At 45.8% G+C, this 25,524-nt stretch overlaps 1 protein-coding gene across 4 annotated transcripts in view; it reads right to left on the reverse strand.

The window, feature by feature from the left end:
• PTBP3 (polypyrimidine tract binding protein 3) overlaps window positions 1–25,524 on the reverse strand; it is a 1,755,480-nt gene that overhangs the window by 1,609,825 nt on the left and 120,131 nt on the right. The gene's annotated exons all lie outside the window — the stretch shown is intronic.

Raw genomic sequence — 25,524 nt, forward strand, 5'->3', positions numbered from 1 at the left:
GGCGTTGTGTGTTCAATAATCGCACAGGCATCCTGTTAGCTTTTTCATCGCCTTATAAATAAAAAATGAAGTAAGGAAGGGTCTGCAGTAGTCACCACAGTCTTTCTCCTTTGCCCATTGTGTGTGGGAGGACCCATATACGCGAGTTTCACCGCAGAGCGGGAAGCAGAGCCGTGAGGCGAGGTGGGAGTAGTCTGTAATAGTCCGCGGAAGACGCGGAACTAAGGTTTAAATGGAGCCTTTGACCACGCGGCCTCAGAAACCCAAAGCGGACTCAAATCAACGCTGACCCGAAGACTGCGAGAAATAAGAGGAATGAAGTCGCAGTCACAGATGCTGACGCTGACTCAGACCCAAGTTGTCGCCGCCTCAGAAGCAGCAAGAATCTACCCGACCTTACTCACTCGCTAATTGAAAACAAAAAGCAGCAATGCTGGAGCAGCCGGCGCAGGGACACCAACTCACAAAGATCCTGGAAATGAGCAACCCCGGGAGCCCGGCCGACCTCCGCCACTCGAAGCGACCAGCGTCACGCCTACCGCTGAGACAAGCGAGGCCCCGGCAGGGATCGTAGGGAGGCCTCTGCCGGACTCCATGCGGGAGCGCTACAGCGACGAGGGGAGAGACGGCGGGTCTCATCGGGCACTTCCGTGTATGGGCGGAGTAACTTTGCATCTCGAGGAGCACGGGTCGACGACAGAGCTGATATGCCCAAGTAAAGCGTGCACCACAGAGACAGAGCCTGAGCCTGACAGGGGCAGCGCGAGCAGTGCAGAAATACTTTCCACGACATTGAACTCACCCAACCCAAAAGTGCAAAATATACCCAAGTAAACAAGCATAACAGCCATGGTGCACCCGGAACCGAACGTGCCCCAACAAATCCAGTGTGCAATGAACCTTAAGCACATTAGCAAAGATAGACGCTCAGATCCTATTATAGCCCTCTGTGACTGAGGATGGCGCAGAAAGAGACTCGGAAGGGAGCACCGAGGAAGAAAATTCAGATTTAGACAGACGCAAGCCAGTCTTTACTGAGAGCGAAAAAACTGAAAAAATAAACAACCTTTAAGAAAACAACTAACTAATGCCAACGCCAAAGTGATCAAGAAAAAACAAGAGGCCATTGACCTTAAAACAAGTAAGAGGAAAACAACAAGCAAACATTTAAAAACACACAAAAGGAGCATAGCCCCTTCCAAACTCGTACCGAATCCCCTGATGTCATGTCCACTAAAAGCATTTTTCACCAAACATCAAAAACAGAAACTAGACACGGAACTATCGGACGCAGAGATCCTAGAAGCCATTCAGGACACTCCTCCAGTAAATAAACACAGTAAAACTGATGCAGAAGCCGGGCTCGCCCAAAAACATCTTCAAAAGACATAAGCCCCTCTACATCGCCAAATAGAACAACAAGTGCAAACCAAGCACAAAGCGCTCAAAATTCTCCATCCATTCAGTCCACTACGCAAGTGGATATGGATCAACCGTGTGTAGATTGAACCGAGAAGTAATGCAAAGCAGCAAGTTGAATGGCCGCTGAAAGTGGAAGGCATCACAAATATGCCGGAGACGGTCAACATGCATACACATAAACAACTACACCAGATCCAAAGAGCATATTTCACCAGGAATTCAGGTGGACCACTAACCCCCTTCAAAAAGGGTGAGCAGAACTCATGAATCAAGATATCCAAGGAAGTAAGACTGCCATCAGTCTTGACAGCAGAGCTTGAACAAGGAGCTAACCTTTCAGTTGACAATTCGACGTTCGAATCCCCAGGAAACCAGCAACCATTCATTCGTCGCCTAAGAACAGACATTTAAGCGAAATCTCTATAGTGACCCAAAAAGAGTTACCCAACAAAAAAAACAGACATGTTAACTATCATGTCTGCAATGACCATCGTCTTAGCACCATTCTGCAAACTCTACAAGCCAATAAAAGACTGCACAAGATAACACCTGTTCTCACCAACATGACCACCAAAATGACCTGTATAGAAGGCTACATAACAGCCATAGAGGAAAGAACCAACAACCATCAAAAAGCCTGGGACACAAAAGTGGCAGCTCTTGAAAAGCTAGTAGACTCTCTCTGTGAGGAGAGCAGAAAACAAACCAAAAATTTCAAAATCAAAATGGCCCAGAAGAACTTCAGAAGGCAAAAGGAAAGACTGGAGAAAAACCACTAACGAGTACTATACCTCTGTCAGCTAAGGGAGAGACCCATCGACCAACAAAAAGAAAACCAACTGTTTTGAAGCTAGCAACCCAAGGGGTGGCAGTCACTACGACACTAAAAAACACAGCAACAACGACCAAGAAACTAAGGCGGTAGGGCCAAAAACCCCTCGCCAAGATGAAGATGCCCCGGAAAGCATTTGGCCGCACCACAAGGTTGTAGACCTCACAAGATCGCCAAGATCAGCTGACAAATTCATGACAAACTCAGACTTGATTAATCAGTCCCAACATTGAGAAAATAACCCAAAAGAACTCGAAAAGGCAGCTTTCGCAACGGAGGCGGAAAGGATAATATTAAATCCACAAACGGCCCAGCATGCTCAATCGCCCCAAAAACTAAGCAGCAGAGGACCTACAATAAAGGATCATATCAACTCCTCTGACTCTCAAGATAGAAACTCCCCCAGCCAGCGAAATAAGAAACGCTACCGAAGTGAGCATCATGATAAGGAAGATCCGACAACAACTAAAAGTCTCCCAACCTCAGATGTCCACAGGTCATCGAAGAAAGCGGACTGGCATCAAAACAAAAAGTATCAAAGTGGATGGAAATGTAAGCATATTTAAACTGGAACAATAAAAAATAAAAAAACGAAGGCTACATGATCCTAAATAGGAAAACTGTCCTAAAAATAACTAGCAAAACAAACTCATTGAGAGCAATCAAAACAGAAGACCTCACACTCGAACCATACCACAGAGGGAACACTGCAAAACCCTATCTCCACGTTAAGTCCTTTGGCATTCAACAAATCAGCTCAGCAGCCTATAGAGAAATTGAGCATATTGATGGAAATGAAAGATCCGAGGACAAGAGATGAAAAAGAAACTAAAATGAAAGAAGTGGAACGCCGCAACAATCGTTACATATCAAAATTGGAGGGGCTCTACCGCAACCAGCGAATAGGGAAATGGCATGGAGAAGACGACAACTATTCTGCCAATCAAAACACGGTACAAGATGGTCAACGCTATAAGCAACGAAGGACCAAATATGAGGACGAAAGGAACAGGCCACAGGAAGATCAGAAAAGATATAATAACAGACAACGAGCCCGGATATCACGTACCAGACTGGAGGATCAACAAACTCAATCTCCTCCTATGCATTCCCCAACAAGGCTAACACATAAAAACTGAGGTGGCAATATGAACAAGTCAAGAGAGGCGTTAACATCAAAAGGTCCGTGGACATGGCTAAAATCAGCCCTAAATCCGAAAATCGGAAAATAGCAACAACCATCGTCCTCAGTATCCCCGCCCAAAGGAACCGAAAAATCTGCGGAAATTGCTTTCACCGAAACTTACACCTTGGGATCGTGGAACACGAGAGGACACTCACATCTTACAACGTTGGGAGACGTTGATTTGGGCCAATTCGATATACTATGTCTACAGGAGACCTGGTTGGCAGACGATCCATCATTAGCTGGATTCACAGTGGAAATATCTCCAGCTGCAAAAGGCCTATTAGGTCGTCCATCATCTGGACTGTTGACAGCAATCAGAATAGGTTCAGGATTAACTACACCAATAAAACTGAAGGAATCATACGAGATGCTGGTCATGCTTATAACGTGGATCCACCAAGCATCAGATCCAGACCCAGAATACGCCACACAGCTTGCGATAATAAGTACATACTGCAATCCAAAGCACAACAACAAAATGGGAGAAACAATAGATCAGATATATGCCGACTATGATAAGATCGACATTATCGTGTGTGGCTACCTCAATGCAAACTGCAACGTACACCTAGATGACCACAACGATCGAGTGTCACAAGGATCAACAGAAGATCGAGGTAAGGCTGGACAAATGTAACCAACCCGAGAAATCTTTACAACATTGCTTCACTGTTCCCACAGCAAAATACTATTCCAACCTGGGAACGTCTGAACTCCAAAGCCAGTCTGGATTACATCTTTGTTAGCCACGGACTCCTATCAATCATACACCTCTTCCAAGTCCAAAGAACCATCCACAGCGACCACAACCTACTTTACTGCTCATGGCAAGGAAAGCACCCGGTCAAACAGACCTATAATTTCAACATCTCAGCAAACAACCAACAAACAAGGCTCCGCTTGAAAGTAACAGACGTATTGAAGATAAACGCTAAATACGATATGTCTCGAGGATCTAAGTCACTTCTTCACGCGGAAGGGAGACCAAACTCCCTTCCACTTCTACTAGCATATCGAGTACCAGCAGCAGGACGGAAAAACAAGATGGATCAACCTAAACATGTAGACGACAAACTGGTGGTCGAGAAAAGAAAAGTGGTGCAAATAGCAAAAAAAGCCAACACAAAAGAAGCTTGGGCAAGTTGGCTAAACGAAACAAAGGCTTATACCAAGCTGGCTAAAACATCACAAACTGAACTTCTATCAACACGACTCAGAGGAGATGTTGAGAAAATTGAGCACAAAAAGATCTGGGGACTTCTGGTCATTAATCAAAACGATGCCCACACAACCAAACAACGAGATCTCCAACTCTGTATCAGAACAAAAATGGTCAATGTATTTCGCGGCTCAATTTGACTTTCCTCAGTCCATCCTACCCATCAGAGTGCTGGTACCCACAACAACATGGGTCAACGTTTCGAATTCAGACGACATTGAAAATGCGATCTGCAAACTAAAAACGTTGAGAGCTCTGGGCCCTGATGGTCTGACCAGTCTCGACCTGAAACAGTCCCTGAAAGAGTGGCCAGCGGTAATCAGCAAAATTTTCGCCCACTGTGGAAAAACAAAAATGATCCCTGAAACCTAGTTGAAAGCCATAATTGTCCCAGTTTACAAAAAAGGAAGCAGAGAAGATCCGGAGAGCTATAGACCTATAGCTCTCCTGGACATTATTGGCAAAATCTACGCTACACGCCTGCTGGAACATTTCAGGAGATGGGCCAAAAATGCACCATGTATGGACAATTTTCAAATGGGTTTTCAGAAAAATGGCAGTACCGCCGTTAACATCTTGCTATTAAATATCTTGGAGGCCAAAGTCAAAGAAGGAGCACCGAGAGTGTACCTCGCATTCGTCGATCTATCTAAAGTATTTGACAAAATAGATGGGGAAAAACTGTGGTCCAAACTGGAAGACTGGAAATGCCCAACATCCATCTTGGAGCCAAAATTGCCCTCCATGCCAAAACAAAGATCTGGGTCAAATTAAACAGACAAGGAATGCTGTCAGAGGAGATATCTGTCAACCGAGGCGTCAAACAAGGATGCCCCTTAGCCCCGGCTTTCTTCATTGCCTTCCTAGGAGATTACCAACACGATGAATCCAAAATAAGGGCTTTCCCACCAAAAATAGGGAAAACAATCATCTCACGACTTCTCTACGCGGATGATGTCATCGTAATAGACCAAACCCAAATTGGTCTACAACGAAAATTAACCAACTTGGCGAGATACATCGAAGATGACAATCTTGAAACCAATAAAATGAAAACGAAAATCTTGGTCTTAAACAAAGCAAATAAGACGACATCTAAACACCAAAATTTGGTTCCTCGACAAAACAAAAATCAAAGTCGTCCATCACTTCAAATATCTAGGAGTGACAATTGATGGATCAGCAAGAGAAAGAGCGATGCAAGATATGCTGTGGGATAAGGTAAAGCGGTTAACAGCACTAACTAGATCTGTTGATAACAAATTTGGCAGATTTTCGCTCCTCCCATCTATTCAATTCTACAAGGCAAAAGTCGTTCCGTCGCTCATTTATGGCATGTAAACAACATTAAACATGCCCGTCTTTATGGAACAAACTTAAAGGACTCGTGTGGAAAGCGGTGCTAGGACTAACTAAGGCAACATCCATGTCCGCAATTAGATGCAAATTGGGGCTGGTTTCTCTGGCGGCATCTGTAGAGCAAAGTGCCATGCGTCTCTATAGAAAAATCCTAATTGCTGACACTCTGCCAATCTACAATATCATCTCTGAAGAAATTGCAAGTGGTACATGCAAGGCACTAAACAAATGGGATGCAAGGTAGCATGCTCGGAAGATGATCTGAGAGAAAATCCAGATAGAGTAAAACGTAAAATGGAATACAATGACTGGATAGATACAATTGACAAAGCAAGCACAAACAAACTGTTAGCCCACCTTCCACCAACATTTAACAAAGTTAAAGTGCCGCAGAACTACTGCGTAAAATTCCCAAACAAACGGATGCGAAGCATGTTCATGAAGGCGAGACTAAACTTACTGATGACACACTAAATTCTGGCCATCAGATCCCCTTCAACAGAAAATGGCTGCCGTTTATGCAAAAACCGAGAGCCAGCAGAAACACTAAACACCTAGTGATGTCGTGCCCCAACACAAAACAAAACAGATGCGTCTACCTCCAGGCCCTTTTGGTAGATGCCGCAATGGTGGATGAAGAATCTCTATGGAACAGATTAAGATCAGGAGAGACCACAAGATGGACACTTGCAGCTGACAAACTAATAGACCTAGCTTTTAAAAAGATCAACCAATCGACGACTGAGGTTGCGGCAAACTCGAGTGGCCTCTAGAGCTGAAAGGTCTCCTTGACATTCTTCAAAATCTTTCGACGATCGAAAAGAAATTACAAATTGAGACTCAGACTTCTAAAACGGGGAGACTCATCAGAATTTCTAAAAACTTCTGAAAGGTTCTTCTCTTTTTCTTGGTCTTTCTCGCTGAGGTCTACGAAGATTTTTGTAAAAATCAAATTCTTGTAAAAATCAAATTCTCCTGTTGATTAAACTCGTAAAATACATTTAAAAAAAAAAATAAATAAAAAATAAGAAAAAAAAAGAAGAAACCACCGTTCCGGAATGGTTTCTTTTTCAAATAAAAGTCTAGAAAGCAGTTGAAACTTGCACTTTCATTGCACTGCACTGAACATTCCCCTAAAAAGCAAGCGCATGTGTTTTGGGATTTGTATAGTGCGTGGGAAGGAGGGGGCGTAGCAATGAGGTTTGTGGGAAGCGGTGCAGGCCAGTAGGGAACATAGTTCCACTACTTCTTTTCGTACACTTCGACCACTTCCTGCAGGAGTGGAGAGGAAGGAGTGGCAGCGGGGATTGCCACCACTGCAGAAATAAGGTAAGTGGAGGGTGGGAAGGGACAAAAAATAAATTACAAAACGGGACGGAGGGTGGAGGGAAGATGGCGAGGAGAGCCAGCCATCTGGTGGGATGGAACGTGGGCTTTAACCGGTGGTTCAAGCCTGCATTCCTAGCCACCTGATTGGCTCGCTCCCCCCGCAAGGGTGCTAGTTAGGATTAAAAGCAGACAACCTACATGGAGCAGTTGTACATTATTTCAAATTACAGCAGTTAGAAGAGGGGACAACTTCTAGTAACAGTTCAACCATGTCATTTGCTTCATCGAAGGGCAATAAAAACAAACTACCACATTAGAGCTGGCGAACAGCTTTTATAGATGCTATAGAACTTGTAATTACGTAACCTTAGCCATCAAAGAAATATATGGTTCAGGACACTACTCATAGGATTTTGCAGAACACTAGACATACACGTTTAGCCTGGAAGAAGGCATTGCAACTTGTCTTCTCCAGATATTTTGGAATTAAGATTTCCATGAATCCCGCCTCTTACCACTGACAATGTTGTGTAGGGCTGATAGGAGTTTAAGTCCAAAATATCTTGGGTGTCAGTTTTAGTTTTGGTGCATTTGGTTGTGTGCCAGCACCACCTAATGCCAACACATTGGTAGTGCAAGTACTAGAGAGAAGAACAAGTTACTTCTTACCTTGTAACGTTCTTTCGACGGGATGTTCCTCCGACGTATTCCTCATCTTAGATATCTCCTTCCAGCTCTGCTGGCCTCGGAAAGTTTTTTCGCTAGAGGGCGCTGCGTGTCGACGTCCTCCGAGTCTATGTCCCTCGACAGCCGCCGTATCGACGGCGACGTCACCCTGCCTATAAAGGCCGCGCGCAGCGTCCGTTGCTCAGTTCCGTTTTGTACCCCACAATAATACTTTCTGGACTAGACTAATCACCCTGAAGGAGCGTAAGCTGCAACAACACGGGAAGTAGAACTGCGGGGATGGATGGGAGGGCTGATGAGGAATACGTCGGAGGAACATCCCGTCGAAAGAACGTTACAAGGTAAGAAGTAACTTGTTCTTCAAAGGGATTGTGTCCTCCGACGTATTCCTCATCTTAGATAGGCTCCCATAGCAGTATTCTATTATTGGAGGAGGGAGTACTGACTTCACGCTGTCTTCTATTGATGAATAGAATGCAGTACAGCCCTTCCAAACCTAGTCCCTTGACTGGAGGAGGAATCCAAATTGTAAAAACATGTAAAGGTATGGATAGACGACCATGTAGCGGCCGCACAGATGTCTTTAACCGGCACGCCTCTTTTGAGGGCCGATGAAGCTGCAATACCTCTGGTCGAATGAGCCCTAAGGTTTTGAGGGGGCTCTTTCCCCGCCAGTTTATAACATTCCAGAATGGCTAGAATGATCCATCTGGAAATGGTCTGCTTAGTTATTGGTAACCCCAGCTTGTGACCTGCGTAACCTACAAACAGCTGGTCTGCCTGTCTTATCCTGGCTAGTCTACTGATGTAAAAACTTAAAGCCCTTCTAGGGTCTAGCCTGTGTAACCTCTCTTCCTCTTTCCCCGGGTGAGGAGGAGGATAGAAAGATGGTAGGGTAATCTTCTGAGTGATATGGAATTCAGAAACCACCTTTGGGAGGAAATTAGGCTTCACTTGCAGGACAACTTTGTCTTTGTGAAATATTGTGTGAGGGGGTTTACAAGAAAGAGCTTGTAATTCGCTCACCCTTCTAGCAGATGTAAGTGCTACTAATAAAACAGTTTTAAGGGTAAGGAATCTTAACGAACAAGAATGGAGTGGTTCGAAAGGTGTGCCCATCAGGAAAGTTAGTACTAAATTTAAATCCCATAGGGGAACTTGGAATGGTCTTGGGGGATAAACATTGGTTAACCCCTTTAGAAACTGTATTACCAAGGGTAATTTGAAATAGGATGGTTCTTCCGCAGTGCGCTTAAAGATGGATAGCGCTGCGAGATAGCCCTTAATGGTGCCAACTTGAAGGCCTGAATTCGCCAAATATAGAAGGAAGGACAAAACCATTGGTGTACCACATGAAAAAGGGTCGATATTCTGTTCTCTATACCAGCTGCAAAATCTGTTCCAACAGCAGCGGTATAAAGACTTTGTTGCTGGCCTCCTGGCCGAAAGCAACACCTCCATAACATCATCAGGGAGGTCCCAATCCTTGTACCTCAACCTTTCAGAAGCCAAGCGTGAAGGTTGAGGGTTTTGATGTCTGGATGGAGAACCTGACCTCCGTTATGTGAGAGTAGGTTCTCTGAGTGGAAGTCGAATTGGAGGGCAGATGGACAAGTCTAGAAGGTCCGGGTACCACGTTCTCCTGGGCCAATCCGGGGCAATTAGGATCATGGTTCTCCGGAATCTTCTCAACCTCCTGATCATTTGAGGAATGACAGGGACCGGTGGGAATGCGTACAGAAGCGGAAACTCCCAGTCCACTATGAACGCGTCTCCCAGAGCTCCTCTCGGGGGAAATTCCCTTGAGCAGAACAGATCGCATTTCCTGTTGACGCTAGTGGCGAACAGATCCACCTGAGGGGTTCCCCAAAGGGCGAAGATCTCTTGAAGGACTTCCTGAGCTAGTTCCCACTTGTGGGAGACTGTGCTCTGCCTGCTCAGAGCGTCCGCTGTCAAGTTCTTCTCTCCGGCTAGGTGAACTGCCGATAGAGAGATTCCTTCTTGGATTGCCCAAAACCAGAGCTGCATCGCCTCTCTGCACAGGGGTAGTGATCCTACGCCTCCTCTTTTGTTGAGGTAATGCATGGCCACTGTGTTGTCCGTCATTATCAGGACGTTTTTCCCTTGTACAGCTGGCAGGAATGCCTTCAGCGCAAGTCTGATGGCTCTCAGCTCTAACAGGTTGATATGTAGTCTGGACTCCGATGGAGACCAACGACCGCTGATGGTCAAGTCGTTGGCGTGGGCTCCCCACCCCGTGAGTGAGGCATCCGTGACTACTGTTATCTCCGGCAAGGGTTGCCAAAAATGTTGTCCTTTCAGAATGTTCTCCTGACAGGCCCACCACTGAAGGTCTCGAGCCACCCTGTCGGGAACCTGAAGAAGATCTGTCATTCTCCCTGAGAATTGTGACCACTGAGTCCTCAGTGCCCACGGGAGGGATCTCATTCTCAGGCGAGCCTCTGGCACTAGGAAAATGCAGGATGCCATGAGGCCTAGCAATCTCAAAAAGTCGAAGGCTGGGAGACGTTGGGCATTTTGAAACTTGGTAACCATCTGTAGAATATCTTGAGCCCTCACCTCTGGTGGCGAGGCTTTTCCCAGGGAAGTGTCCAGGATCGCTCCTATGAACTAGAGTCTCTGCAATGGTATAATAGTCTGTGAAGGGAGTGGCACACGTGATTTAGTTGGATCTGAGCTTGTTCCGAAGAGACAGCCCTGATCAACCAATCGTCCAGGTAGGGGTAGACATGAATCCCTTCCCTCCTTAGACTTGCCGCCACTACCGACATTAACTTGGTGAAGACTCTCGGGGCGGAGGTCAGCCCAAATGGCAGCACTCGAAATTGATAGTGAGAGTTGCCAATTGCGAACCTCAGGTATTTCCTGTGTTTGAGATGGATAGGCACATGGAAATAAGCGTCCTGAAGGTCCAGAGATACCAACCAGTCCTGGAACTGAAGGACCTGGAGGATCTGAGAAAGAGTGACCATCTTGAATTTGTCTTTTCTGAGGAATTTGTTCAATTCTCGCAAGTCCAAGATGGGTCTCAGTCCTCCGTCTTTCTTTGGAATGAGAAAGTAAGGGGAGTACCAGCCCTTGTTCCTCTCCGCTACAGGTACCGGTTCTATGGCAACTTTCTCTAGCAGGTCCAAAATTTCCTGCAAGAGGAGCGGATCTGGAGCTTTCTGAGAACTGATCCCCGGTGGATGACTGAGGTATGCGTAGGAGAGGCAGGCAGTAACCTTGGGCAACTGTTTCCAATGCCCAAGCATCTGACGTGATAGCCTGCCATTCCGCCAGATGTTGAGTCAACCTGCCTCCTACAGGTGTCCTGTGAGGGAAGTCCTCAGAGTGGTTTTGGGGCGGCTGATGCAGATGCCGATGGTAAAGAGGCACCTGCTGTTGCTGCGGCCTTTGAATATCTACCCCGTCCACCTCGGGTAGTTCTTCTTTGTCTCCTTTGAGCCGGTCGTCCTCTACCTCTTCTGAATGCGGAGTAGAAGCGGAAGGACTTGCCTCTCGCAGAGGTTCCTGTGGGACGAAAAGGTGTCTGACGGATTGCAGTGCATAGGGATTTTGCTGCTGCTTTTGAAGTTTGCAGTTTTTCTAAACTGTCATCCGCCTTTTTCCCAAACAAAGAAGAGCCATCGAATGGCATGTTCAAGAGCCTGGCTTGCACATCTGGGGCAAAACCAGACTTTCTCAACCAAGCAAATCTCCTGGTTGTTGTACTTGCCGCCATTGCTCTGCTGACACTGTCAGCCGAATCAATGCCCGTCTGGAGGGATTCGCACATAGCGTCTTTACCGTCCTGTATGATATTCAGGAACGCCTCCCTTTCTTCTCCTTCCGGGATGCAGTCAGCCGCTGTAGAAGCACACTCCCAAAGTGTATGGCTGAATCTAGCAAGGGTGCAAGTAGCATTCACAGATTTTAACGCCATGCTACATGCCGAAAAAAACTTTCTTTGCCATAGCATCATATTTTTTATCGTCCCTGTACTGTGGGACGGTAGGATAAGCCGTCTTGACATCGGTAGAAGATGCTGCCTGTACCACCAGACTTTCTGGGGATGGGTGGGGATGGGTGTTTTGACAAAAACTCTGGGTCTGTAGAGGATACCCTGTATTTTGTAGACAGTTTTTTATTTACTGCCGGGACGACATCTGGGGTTTCCCAGTTCGTCATAATCTTCCTCTTCCTCTGAAGAGCTTTATGGAAAGGCACCACAGGATCCTCCTGTGGGCCTTTATCAAGAATATCCGTGAGGTCATCTTGTTGGAAAGATTGAGAAGGTGCAGACCACCCCATAAACTCTGTGATCCTGGCCATTAAGGCTCTATAGGGGGTTTCAGCATGCTCCCCCGGGTCTGGCCTAGCAAACTCCACCTCAGGGGAAGTGTCTAACCCACTTGCCTCATGTAAGGAATCATGAAGATCCTTTAACCTGCCTTCTTAAGAGGAAAATTCCTCTCTAATTGGGGTTACAGGTCCCTGCAACTCAAATGTGTCTTCCTGTTCAAACAATTCACCCTCTTCCAAATTGAGGACATAGTTCTCAATTTTTCTGAACTCATAAAGGGTGTAAATCCCATTTCCAAGGCAGAGGGTGCCGAACTTGTCATTATTGGCCTCGAAAACGTCGTTGTCGTCGAAGGCTTTTCTTGGCGTCGACGCCGGTGTCGAGTCGACAGACCCGTGTGTCGAAGGTCCCTTCGACAACGGCGTCGAAGACACCGACCTCGGCGTCGACGGAACCTTCGAGGAAGGTTTGGAGGTCATACTCCTACTCGAGGGTTCGAGACGCGCTCGAGAGGTTTCCTTCGCCGGGTACTGCGACTCGCGGCGTTTTTGACCTTCGGGTCTTTCGACCAGAGCATCGCTCTCGGCAGTCTTCGAGGGGGTCGAGGCCGCTTTCTCGAAGACGCTCATATTTTTGCGGAATTCCTCCCATTCAGCCCAGGAACTATGTTTCGTGGGGCCAGGGATTCTTTTTGGCGAAACAGAGGAAGAGGAAGACGGAGAAGGGGATCTTCGACGTCTCCTCTTCGAGTGCTTCGATCTCGAGGAGTGATGGGACCCACTCCGAGACCTGGAGCGCGAATGGTGACGAGGAGACGAATGTCTCGACTTCGTCGACGAAGAAGCAGCTTTAAAAGTCTTACCTTTCTCCAGCTTCCCCCTACGCTCCTTCAGGGCCTTAGCTGTCATGGACATACAGTCCTCGCACTCCGAACAATGGTGTTCAGCTCCCAAACACCACAGACAAACTCTGTGAGGGTCAGTCAGTGACATCTTTTTTCCACAATCTCGGCATTTTTTGAAGCCGGATCGAGGAGTTGTCGGTTCCGACGAGGAAGCCATCGAGCACGGATCGAATAACTCGAGGTAAATAGGTTTAATCTGACAAGAACTGAGCAACGGTATTCCGAGGCACTGAGTAAGCGCGGAAAAACGAAACTGAGCAACGGACGCTGCGCGCGGCCTTTATAGGCAGGATGACGTCGACATCGATACGGCGGCTGTCGAGGGACATCGACTCGGAGGACGTCGACGCGCAGCGCCCTCTAGAGAAAAAAATTTCCGAGGCCAGCAGAGCTGGAAGGAGATATCTAAGATGAGGAATACGTCGAAGGACATAATCCCTTCGAAAGGGGAGTTCAGAAGCAGTTGGCATGGTAACTGGGAAAGCTTACGGATGAAATGGCCGAAGCACCAGCCGGGCCTTGATTTGTTTCCAGGAGAGCTGTGCTTCTGGCATTTCATACCATAAGCAATCTGGCATTACACATATACACACAGTATGCCCAAATGCCAGTTTAGAAGTGGGGCTAAACGAAATGGAGTGTTTTTTCTTTCAATGTAATTTGGGCCAATAAAGCCTGGCACTCATTTGCGGAGCTGTAATGTCGTGCCTTGACCAGGAACCTCTTCTTCAGCATGCGCCTTACGCGAAAGCCTTACATGGTCAAACATCTTTATTGTGTTTCGGATGTGGTCCTTCCCCCCCCCTGCCCAATCAATCCTTGTGAAGGAGAGGAGTGGGGGGCTTAAATTCAGCCGCCGCCTGTCTATTTTGGGCAGCAGGAGTTAATGCCAGGAAGGGGGGGGGGGGTGGCTGGAGTGAGAAAGGGACAAATGCTTAGAAATGCCCCTCTAGTTCAAGCAATACTACCCACCCCCCCCATTTACACCCGCCCGTCCCCCGGAGCTCAGCACCCCACCACACACCAGGCAATGTGACGCATTTCAAATTACATAGAGGTGCTGAGGTAGCCCAGCAGGTTAGAACGCCAGGTGTGAGATGCCTGCAGGAGATTCGTTCAAAAGCCGACATGGTCGACTCAGTCTTTCATCATTCCTGGACCGGGTGAGCGGCTCACACCTGGCACGGGACAGATTCATATCTCTGTACTGGGTTAGCCGCCTACATGAAACATGAACTGGGGAATCTGCACCCTTGTCCTGGTGGAGTCTGATCTCCGAAGTGGCTGAGCCGCTCAGTCTACGATAGCCTGGGATCTTTGGACACACGACATGAGCCCACAGGAGGGTGGTGGCCTCTGCAGTGCCACTTCTCTTTCTAGGCCTCTTTGGCTGCCGGCACACGTATAAGGATGATAAACAGAGTTGTATCTTCATACCCATTTAGTTTGTTGGCTTCTCTCTGACGGATAGTGTGTATGGTAGTTATATAAAGTTTGCCCGTTATATGTATGTTGGGCCTCAAAGCCTTTTTAGGCTTTCATGTTGTATTGCACAGCAGTTTATACCCGATTCATCCCGCTTCCAAGCTTTCCAACAAGAAGTTTTATTATTAACCAAATTAATGGTGCTCAGCTAAAAATAATTTCTGAATGACTGACTGAGTTGGCCCTTCTAGGACTGGAACCCAAGATATCTGAAGCAAGTTCCCATTTGTGATTTTACCACTGTACAATACATGCTGTACGAAAAACATTGATGCAAAAAAAAAAAAAATGTTATGCTGTGGTCTCCGATACCATTTTCTTCATGTTCTGCCATGCCATCCAATATTATCCTAATTTACGCTATCCTATATTATGTATTTTAAACTGAGCTTTTTAGTTTGGGCTATTGGGTGCTGCTTGCGCAACCCATGAGCCAAAACCATTGCATTAGAGTACAGATGGGGAGAAATAGCATACAAGGAGAGACACACAGCTTACCCACCCACCCTATCCTACCCCACCCACCCTACCCTATTCTCTCTACCAACACCAACACTACCTCCTCTCTCTCTACCCCCACCCACCGTACCCCCACTCTTTCTACCACCACCCAACCTCGTCTCTACCCCACCCACCTTACTACCTCTCTCTAACCCCACCTACCCGCCGAACCCACATTATCCCTACCGCTGCATAATAATCTGTTACTTTTTCTCTCTGGTGGATTCTCCTCTCCTCCATACTTCCTCTTCTTAGTCTCAGTGGAATGAAAGTTATAAAGGAGGTTTTCTATTGTAGGTTGTCAATAACACATATTGGCCTTTTCCTCACAGATATTGTTTCAGCAAGTCTTACAGATGGTACTTTAGCAGGTTCTCTAGGGAGTTCCTCTTGGGGATGGTAGTCCTTTTCCCCAAAGTGGAGTCACTCCCAGTGAGGTCTGTTGGGTGACGAGAGGTTCTTTCCACCCCCCCTAGGCGATAATGAACAAAAACTAAACGCTAATAGAGCACATCCACGGAGCAGGGGACGGGGGTGCAAATAAATGAGGGTGCACCATCACCTTAGTGCATGCATTACAAGCTAGATGGCAGATGTAGGTGTGGACGCCATCTTGGTGAACGGCAGCCATCTTAAAATTTAGGCCCAAGCGCAACTAATAGCATTTTGTGTTTTTGTGTTCGATCCCTTGCATGAGCATGAACACACCGCCACCCCCTGCCATGTCTCAAAAGTCTAAAAGACTTGAGCCAGATCTCAAGCTCCATGACTTAGCTCTTTTTCCTCTTTTCCTCCTCCTTCCCCCTCTCCCTCCCGTGCTAAACCCCAGAGTCCCTGTGGTAGGTGGCCTGGGTCCTTATGTGTCCCTCTAGCTCCTGGCCTTCTAGCCAATCGCCTACAACATACGCCCTCCCCCAGCACTTGCCTTTCGGCACTCACTGGCCTGTGTTGTCTCCCGGGCCTACAATTATTGTACTGATGGGTGAACCTTCGCCTACCAAGTGGGCACTGCTTGGCACTAACCTGTTTCCCTGGCAACTGGCTCTTTGGTACTTGCCCCTCTGTCGAACCTCATGCACTTACCCCCTTTCCCGTCCCTTCCCTCTCTCTGCACTTGAACGCTCCAAACACTCACAAAGCCTAGTAGGACCGCTTTGGTCTTTTGCTCATCACTTATTTTATTCCATTGTCTCGTATTGTTCGCTTGTTCCCTTCTCTTTGCCATAAGGGTACTTTGAAATACAATTTCTTGATAAATAAAATAAACCTCTAAACAAGTCTGCTTCAGTATTCCACAATACACCCTAAAGACTAGGTTATTAACAACTGAGACTAGGAAGAAGTGGGGAGCAGTTATGATTACTCCCAATGAAGTACAATGTCACCTTTTTCAAAATTGCATCAGAAACACTGCAACAACTGAGACGAGAAGGAGGCGAGGATTGACAATGATCACTTCCCACGAGAACCATGAGCAGCAGTCTAGTTGCTGGGGAAAGACCATTGACCCAACATGGTTCAAAACCATGCTGGGAAGAGGAAAAGGGAGTTGTCCAGCTCACGGCAGTGCAAGGTACCGGCGGTGGTGCAGGAGTCCAGGAAACGACAAGTTGCGAGAAGGCCGGCTGGCGAGCAACGTGCATTGGAGAAGCTTGCAGGACCCAGAGTGTGAAGAAGGGAGTCGTACTTCCAGGGGGCGGCAGAGGCTGGGGCGCTGTACAGAGTGCAGCCGCTTACCGAAGACGCCTACAGCAGCAGGGAGAGGAAAAAAAGCCGGAAAACACCCAACTTGGAGGGAACGCCAAGAAGCAATACACAAAGCCAGTGAGCCCAAGGAAAGTGCTGGGACGTCAAAGCACTGTCGGGCAGTGTCACGAAGGCCCTAGACAGTGGGCCTGGGGTCTGGTACCCTCAATACAACATTGGGAAAGACTAAGGAGGGAAACCAGAGAGACATTTTATGTTTAACCGTGAGGAAGGGGTCTACTGAATATTTGAAAAACAAGCTGAATTAACTGATCAAAAGTACCGACAGACATTAATGAGAATATGACCAAATGAGAAGTACTGATAAGCAGTGTTGAAAACGGATGCATAAAAGTCCTGGTAGAAGAGTACACCAGGCAAAGCTAACCATATGGAAAGGAGTGAAATACTATATCCAAGGCCTCGCAGGAGAGTACACCAGGCATAGTCCATTATGTGTGATAAACTGCTGTAAAAAGAAACCCTAAGGAAGAATCATACACACGAGACTTCGAGCTGTTGTAAATCTGTACAGAACCTGGCAGGGGAGTGTACGAGGTGACCTGCGGGTCTGGGACCTGCACCCAGGTTTGTGAAACAGTAAAAGAACAATTCTAAGGGGGACACCTGCCTTTAGAATTGTAACCTGCTTTTGATTGTGAAAAGAAACCTGGGGACGCGAGCCATTTCTACGGGAGTGGATTGCAGTATCCAAAAGGAGAAAGTTATCCTTTTGATTTTTAAGAAAATTGATTATTCTTTATTTCAACTTTTTCATATTTATAAAACAGGAACCTGGAGAAGGAAACCATCCCCTGGAACTGTGAACATTAGCCATTTGGAAACTTTGTTTTGGATTCATACCTTTTTGAAAATGAGAGACAATATCATTCGCACCTTACAATTAGTTTTAGAGAGTGAGGGCCAGACAGGATATTCTTACTTTGGGCCATCTTGACAAAGGACAGACCCATTATTTTGGTTGAGGTAGGGACACACCCTCTAGATAAGGGGTAGTGAGGCATTTTCTACCCCTCTTCATTTAATATAAGTTTCGAGTCCTCTGTTTCTCATCCCTGTCAGAGGTTTTACAACAGTTCTCGTTACCCATCAGTACATTCTATTCTTACCTCACATTACTATAATTATTCCTCACTTTAGATGTGGCTTTACTTGGTTCACACTGATTTACCATAAAGACCGCTTTGGTCTTCAGCTCTTCATACACTTTCTTTCTTAGGTCCCACTCTTCTGCTTGGGACACAGGTTTTAACTTTCTTTCTTTCCAGGAGAAGGTTATTCACTTTATCATTTCCTCCTTCTGGTATCTGTCTTTTATTCAAAACACTTAGTTCATTAATTTTAACGTTAAGCATTTCCTACTCTCTTTCACATCCCTTTTCAGGTTGAGTATTATTCCTTTCCTTGTATTTACACAGTTCGGTTTTAACAAGGATATCACATTTCCATTCTCCTCCCCTTGAGTGATCAATAGTATTCTCTTTCTCAGACTGTCGCAGTTCACATTCAACAAGAATATTCCACTTCCATTCAATTCTCTTTCAGAGTGTGGTATTGCTCTCCTCCTTTCCTCATCACTATTTAAATTCAACAGTTTTAGCTTCAGGTTTTTTTCATTAGTACTGAGTGGAGTTTTTTGTGTTGTAGAGTACTCAACCATGATTTTCACGTGCCTCCCCTGTCCCCAGTTACCTTCGGTCTCACCATAAAACATATTTGGTGATCTTACAGGTCAGGCGACGGTTTTGTTTCTCCACTGCACTATTGACATTACCAGGGGACCTCCTCTCCTTAAAGATGCTTTTCTCTCGCTTCTAGTCTCCCTTTTCGCCTCGTACTGGACAAGTGTTTCTCTTTCAATCCACTCGTCTCAGTGGATTGGTTACTTTATCTTAAAGAGACAGTTTCTCTTTCTTCAGAATAATAGCATCGTTATTTTCTTCTTCAGCCCAGTGTACATATATGTCATGTTAATCGCAGGAATGGGAGTCCTTGTCCCCTAAGGGGGGGGGGGGGGGGGGGGGGGGGAGTCTCTCCCGGTGAGGTCCCACTTGCCTCTACAACTACGGAGAGTGTTGCGGATCGGGTTTACCTCCCTAGCTTTGGGGGTGGGAGGGGCTCCCCCTTGAGAAGAAGGGACGAATTCCCTTGATTCGTCACAGAATACAGACTTTCACAGGACAGACAATGACATGCCAGGAGATGGGATAAAACAAGGAACTGTGTGAAACATTTGACAAAGACTTTTTATTTGTTTGAGGAAGGAATGTTAAGAAATGTTTGGAGATCCCTTTGAAGGATTTGAAGAGGAACTGAAAACTCGTTGGTGGGGGTTCAGAAAACCTGCCATCACTAAAGATTTCCTGGATGAAGTAAAGCTACACTAAGCCAAGCTTGGAATCCATTTCTCTTTCTATCTTTCTTATAGTGTTAGGGATGTGATAGGTTCGCATAGGTTTCGGACAGAGGACTGAACTTGCGTTGTGAAGACATCATGACGAGCGCAAGTTTTATTGTTTTGTACATTAGGAACTCCAAAGAATTAGGGTAGTTTTTCTTTTATTTGGTGAATAAAGATTTGTTCAGGCATATCTATTGATCTGTCTCCCATGTCTGACTTATCAAACTATGGTGCTGGTTTGGCAGATGGCTCGAGAAGCATGACGAGTCTCAGAGGCAATTGAAGTGTTTTTATTAAAAGGTTTGCGCAGTGGCTGTCCCACACTCTTGTCCAGTGTCTCACCTCCAACCTAACCCAGGCATTGCAGGGGGAGGGGACGCATGTGCATGCCCGGGAATCCGGGCTTTGATTTTGCCCCATTTCCCGGGAAGTTCTTTGGGGATGGCAGGTAAGGATTTCAGTTGGTCCTTGGAATTGGGGCCCTCTTAACAGACCTTTCCATGAGTGGTAAAACTGTTTCTCGATTTCTCCCTGCACCTCCCACTACCCTTGGAGAGGGGCTCCCAACCTGCTTTGTCAAGGCCAGGGACGTAGCCTTGTTACACCAGTCACTATGCTAGAAAACGATCTCTCGTAAGTAGGGCATATTAATCCCTGCTTTTATTCGGGCCTTGGCTCACTGGCCAAGCTATCACCACTAGGCCAGGATGGGACTACCAAGTACCGATTCGGAGGAAGGCGCAGGGAGCATGGTAAACACCATGCTTCACTGGGCCAGTTCTTGATGCCCAAGTACCGCCCTTACTCTTAATGGGTCCTTGGTGTCAGCGCAGAGTGCGAAATTCCCTTATCATAAACTACCAGTAATCAGCCTGTGTTTTCGGGCGGATTGCAGGTGTCTGCAACATTTTCGTAGAGTTTCAAGATTTCTGCCTCTTTACGAAAGTGTTGCCAATACTTGCTTCACACAGCCGTGGTGGAGGCTGTTTAAACAGCGCCTGTAGACATCAGATGGATGCAGGCTTTGCAAAGGCTAAAGCGGTTTAGCAAGTAAACACAATTGCATAACATTGTTACCAGATTCACTGCGGTTTTTCTGCAAGTGCAAAATACATTTATACTCACTATAAATGCTTTGTGTAAACAGAGGATCCTCACTGCACAATGCGATACACAAGAGATTTTACAACGAGAAAGAGGAGACTTCCCGTTGTAAAATCTCTCTCATTTAGATGGACCGATGCCTGAGAGGGTACTGCAGTTTCCCGACTGTTGTGCACTTTCGCGAACGTGGAGGAGCACAAACTGAATCGGAGTGGCGCTCTAACATTAGCGAAAGTACCGGTTGTCAGGATGGTTTCCATGCAATAGCAGAAACGTCCCGTTCAAGGCAAAATTGGCGTGCCAGCTGCAGCAGCCTCGCCTAAAACCGACTGCAAGCGAATGGTTGTCATTCACCCGAAATGTCAACACTTCCCACCAACCACCATTTTTGTAATTCACACCTTCCCGAGAATCGGGCCCTAAAGGTCCAACACTCCTCCCAAGTCGAGCTTAAAGGGAAAGTTTTGTCGGGCAGCCTACGAGATAGTAATCACAGTTCTACGTTATTTAATTGCAGGACTTTTCATCGCTGGGTTTTTTACCGCGAATTTTTATTCGAAAAAAAACCCATAGAATTTTTTTTTTGGTGGGGTTACCCCCCAAAACTCCCCTTTCACTTTCTTTATTCATTCCCTTACACAAATGTTTTACATTTTTTAACCCCCCCCCCTCCCAAAAAACAAGTTTTTTTCGGAAATAAATTTGCGGTACAAAACCCCGCGATGAAAAGTCCAACGATCAAAGGACAATTTGTACTGCAGTGCTATGCAACAAACTGCACCACACCAAGGTCAGGCAACAGGTGGAGAACACAGTATGTCCCAGTATGAAGCAGCACACCAACGCTCGCCCCCCCCCCCCCAAACATCTGCTCCGGGGTATTTCAGCCAGCCAGACACACTCATTCTCAGTGCTGTTCACCTCAAAGCGCAAAGCACAAAAAGCAATACACGAATCGGATCGACATACATTGATTTTCAACAATTGATGAGTGTTATCATTTCCGTCGACAGAACCAGTTCGTAAGGGCAGTTTGAACCTGTCAGTTCCTGTGACAGTGTACCTTGCACAGAAGGTATGATGAGCAAAGCTTCACTACGTCTGCTCAACACAAGATGACCGAGCGCAAAAACATGAACAAGTGAATGGCAGCAAATCGGAGAGCAAAATTATTCTGGGTAAGGATGAAGGAGGACGCAAAAACTTGTTTGAATAGAGCTGAACAATTTACCAGCGCTTAATGAACGATTTTAGCAGACTTGATGTTGCATAAAACTGTTTAGACATCGAATGAGAACTCAAAAAGGATACAGCGATTGTGATTACAAAAAGCACCAAACTGCCAACACACTACGTATGTGAGTATAGACCTTTATGAGCCCAGGAACCCATCCAAAACACTTGAGCCAATTCTACGTGGAACAAATTGCACAAGGTGGAGAGGTCTATAGCAGGATCTTACAGGGATTGCATGCAAACTTGGACTGGCCTGTAGGAAAATGGGAAACCAAAAAGGCAAAATTCTAGTGTGGGTTATTTTACCATGCGGTTAGTAGTTTTGACCAGCGTTACTGAAGAAATATTCTTTAAAATGCACCATTTACATCACATTTGATTAAAAAAAACTCCACCTTGGATACTATTCAAACAGTCACAAAAAGAATGCACTGGCATTTGCAACTGTCGCCCACTTTTTCATTGGTTTCTGAAACTATTTTATGCCCCAGTCCGACCCTGATTGCATGTGCCAATGGGTGCACACTGTAAACTGCTTAATGGATCAGGGTGGATAATGTAGACACAAGGCATTTGACAAGCGCCGCTATAATGGTGCTAACTGGCCACTAATGTTAGCAGCTGCGAAAATGGTGCAAATATCTGGGCATATATAATAGGCATTTGTCAAGCACTGCTATCAAATACATACACATAAGCCAAAACTGTAGGATTTGCCAATACTTGTTTTGCTAGTCACAAAGTCTCTCCTCAATTCTCAAATACACAAGGTACAGTGCTCATTTCTCACCAAGAGCCCATTTTTATGGCCAATGCAAATTTTGAGACTTCACTTCAGGCATAGAAAATAAGGGCTTGGGTATTTGGAGGAAAGTCCAGGGATGAGCGGTGAATCAGGAGAGTTTATGGGAAGGGCAAGGCATAAAATAAGCAGTGTCGCATAGCAATTTGCTATGCAATTCTGTAGATTTGCTAATTAAACAGACACTTGTGTAGCCAAGCTTGCTACTTAAATTACCCAGTTCAGTGAAGGCACCCTGCTTTCCTCTCTTGCCCTCAGCACCACTCTGCCCCTCTTTTCTCTGCTCACTCCAGGTTCAAAAGGTAGTAATGGAGAGAGAGTGCAACAGTAATCATCTCCTCCACTGTTAAAAGTGCCAAAGGCCAAAAAAGGTACTGGTACCACAGATGGTGGCTCTGTGTACTAATGGTGATAAACACTTTCATGGATATACAGGGGAGGAATGATGTGCTTGGGTCTAACTGGCTCAGTGTTGAAGGCTGTTAGCAGCCCCGCCCTCCAGCAAAAGTGGCATTTAGTGCTATATTGGAAACCATATCAATGACAGGCAATGGGCTTCATGTCCACCTAAAGTTGGCAATTAGCTTTCCTGACGCAACACCATACTATGTACATGGTCTCAGGCTCAGACTTTCCTTTAACATTGAACTTTTTGATTTATGAAACATCTGAACTTCTCCTTGCAGAGCAAATGAGTCAAGCATGTAGGTCATACAATATACGGGACACTGCCCTGTGCAACACCAACTTGTCCCAGTTGCCCAGAGCCTTGCACTGAAAACCTGTTTTCAGAGCCTTTTTTTATTACTGTATGTTCTGGCGTATAAGACGACTGGCCATATAAGACTACCCCCAACTTTTCCAGTTAAAATATAGAGTTTGGGATATAGCTGCCCTAAAAAACGACACCCGGCGTACAAGACAACCCCCGACTTTGGAGAAGATTTTCCTGGGTTAAAAAGTAGTCTTATACGCCAGAACATAGAGTATTTATTTTTATTTGTGTCCATTCATGCAGCTAAACTTTACATTTTACACTCATCTCACTAATGCCTTCAGCAGTACACAAATATTCTGTATTGTTGATCATTTTAGGTCTTGGGTATAAATAACTTCTGATTAGCAATTTTTTACTAATATTTTTAATGTAATCAAATAGGTTTGTTTGCTAATCAAGAAAGGTTTAATTAGCAAACTCAATCAATTTTTGAAAAGTAATTTATGCCTTGGGAGGGCACAAGTAGTTTGGAGGAGGAGAGGTAATTTGGTAATGAAGCGTAGGGGAGGAAAGTGGTGCATCAAATGAGGAGGTTGACTGATACGAGAGGCAAGGGTGTGAAGACGTACATCAGAGAAGGAGGGAATGGAAAAGAACATCCAAGGAAGAATTATGAAGAAATCCCTGTAGGTGGGCCTGAGGGCCTTTGGGAAGAGGCAAGGGTCTAGACGGGGTGATGGAGGTGGAATAAAAGTGGCAAGGAGACTGCCTATTAGTTTGGCAGTGCAGGAAGCTTCTGGTGTGCCTAGTTGGCACTAGGCAGGTGATAAAAGTTTATATGAGGTTACGGAGGCAGAGATGGAACGTAGGTTCCCCCTGATCCAGGCTGAAACAGAAAGGAAGGTGGTTGGAGCTAGTGGACTGGCTTAATGAGAAGTGGGGCACTCCACTATACTCTGCCGGATACCAGCATGACTATCATCTCTGCACCTGGGTCGCAAAGAAAAAGAGTACCTCTGGGCAACGCAGGATTCCAACGTATAGAGATTGCTACCAGACTGGAACTTTGGAGAAGGGGTTTGGGAATACCACTAAATCACACAACTGACATTTATCATTAAGGAAGGGTGCAAGTACCTGTCAAACCCTGGAACAGTGATGGGGATAGGGAGAGCCCTCTCGTCGAGGACTAAAAAATAAAATCCACGGACAGGGAACTCTAACAAACGCTCTGCGAGTAGATTTAAAAAGAGCCCGGGGCTGGCAGCCCAATACCCACAGTAGGAGCTAGCCTGGGGCATTAAGGAAGTGGAGTCTTCCTGCCCTGCTTATTTCAATGGCTCACCTTGTGTAAACTACCCTAAAATAAATTGGCAATTTATGATATCATTGTGGCATAATTCTTGATCTGTGCTACTCAGTGACCCCTTCAAAACCCATCTTAGTTTGTGAGCGTCGCCTTTCTTCGATAGACCACATTGGTTGGCTTGAAAAACCTGCACAAGAACTGCTAGGTCTTGGGCTTAGTGGACCTTTTGCTAACAGTTGGGTGATAGGAGACCATCCAGCAATTAGAAAATACAGTGCCAAGACGTCAGACCAGCCATTACCCTTACTGTGTTCTTCTCAGACTAAGGGTGTGTGCTCTGCTTGAGTGAAACCTGTGTTGGCTGAATGGTTCAAGGACAGAATTTACCTACCCCAATGATGAAATTGGCTCCATCTTGATGTATGTGGATGTAATAAAGCTTGTATATGGATTCATACGGAAGATGTCCATTATGCAGTCTTTAACTTGGAGACAAACATCATGAACCCGTTCCCATGAAAACACATTTGTATACATTACATAGACACTGGTTTACTTTCGTTTTTCTTGCATAATATTCTTCAGTATTTTCAAGTGTTTGTGTTATAAATAGATGTTCCGGTCAAGCCCAGAAAATATATTTTTGTCTGTTGTGGTGAGGATGACTAAATGATAAAATGGCACTCTGCTTTGGGTTCAAAGAAGAACCTTTTATTGAGAGTATGATAGCACTTTGGTGTTGGATTATCATCCCATTGGAACACAACTAAATGTGACTTATCTGGGATAACTGTGCACAAGCATCTCAACGCATAGCTGGGTAGTATTTTTCATGTGCCTACCAATTGGTCCGTAATCTAAATGAGTCCTTGTCTCAGTTGGGACTCCCTTGCCTACAAACAAGGACTCAAAAGTATGGGCCAACAAAAAGTCCCATCTCTAATCTTGAGTCCT

The sequence above is a fragment of the Ambystoma mexicanum genome, chromosome 6q, assembly GCF_040938575.1.
Source record: "Ambystoma mexicanum isolate Mex_15411 chromosome 6q, UKY_AmexF1_1, whole genome shotgun sequence".
NCBI classification, from domain to species: Eukaryota; Metazoa; Chordata; class Amphibia; order Caudata; family Ambystomatidae; genus Ambystoma; species Ambystoma mexicanum.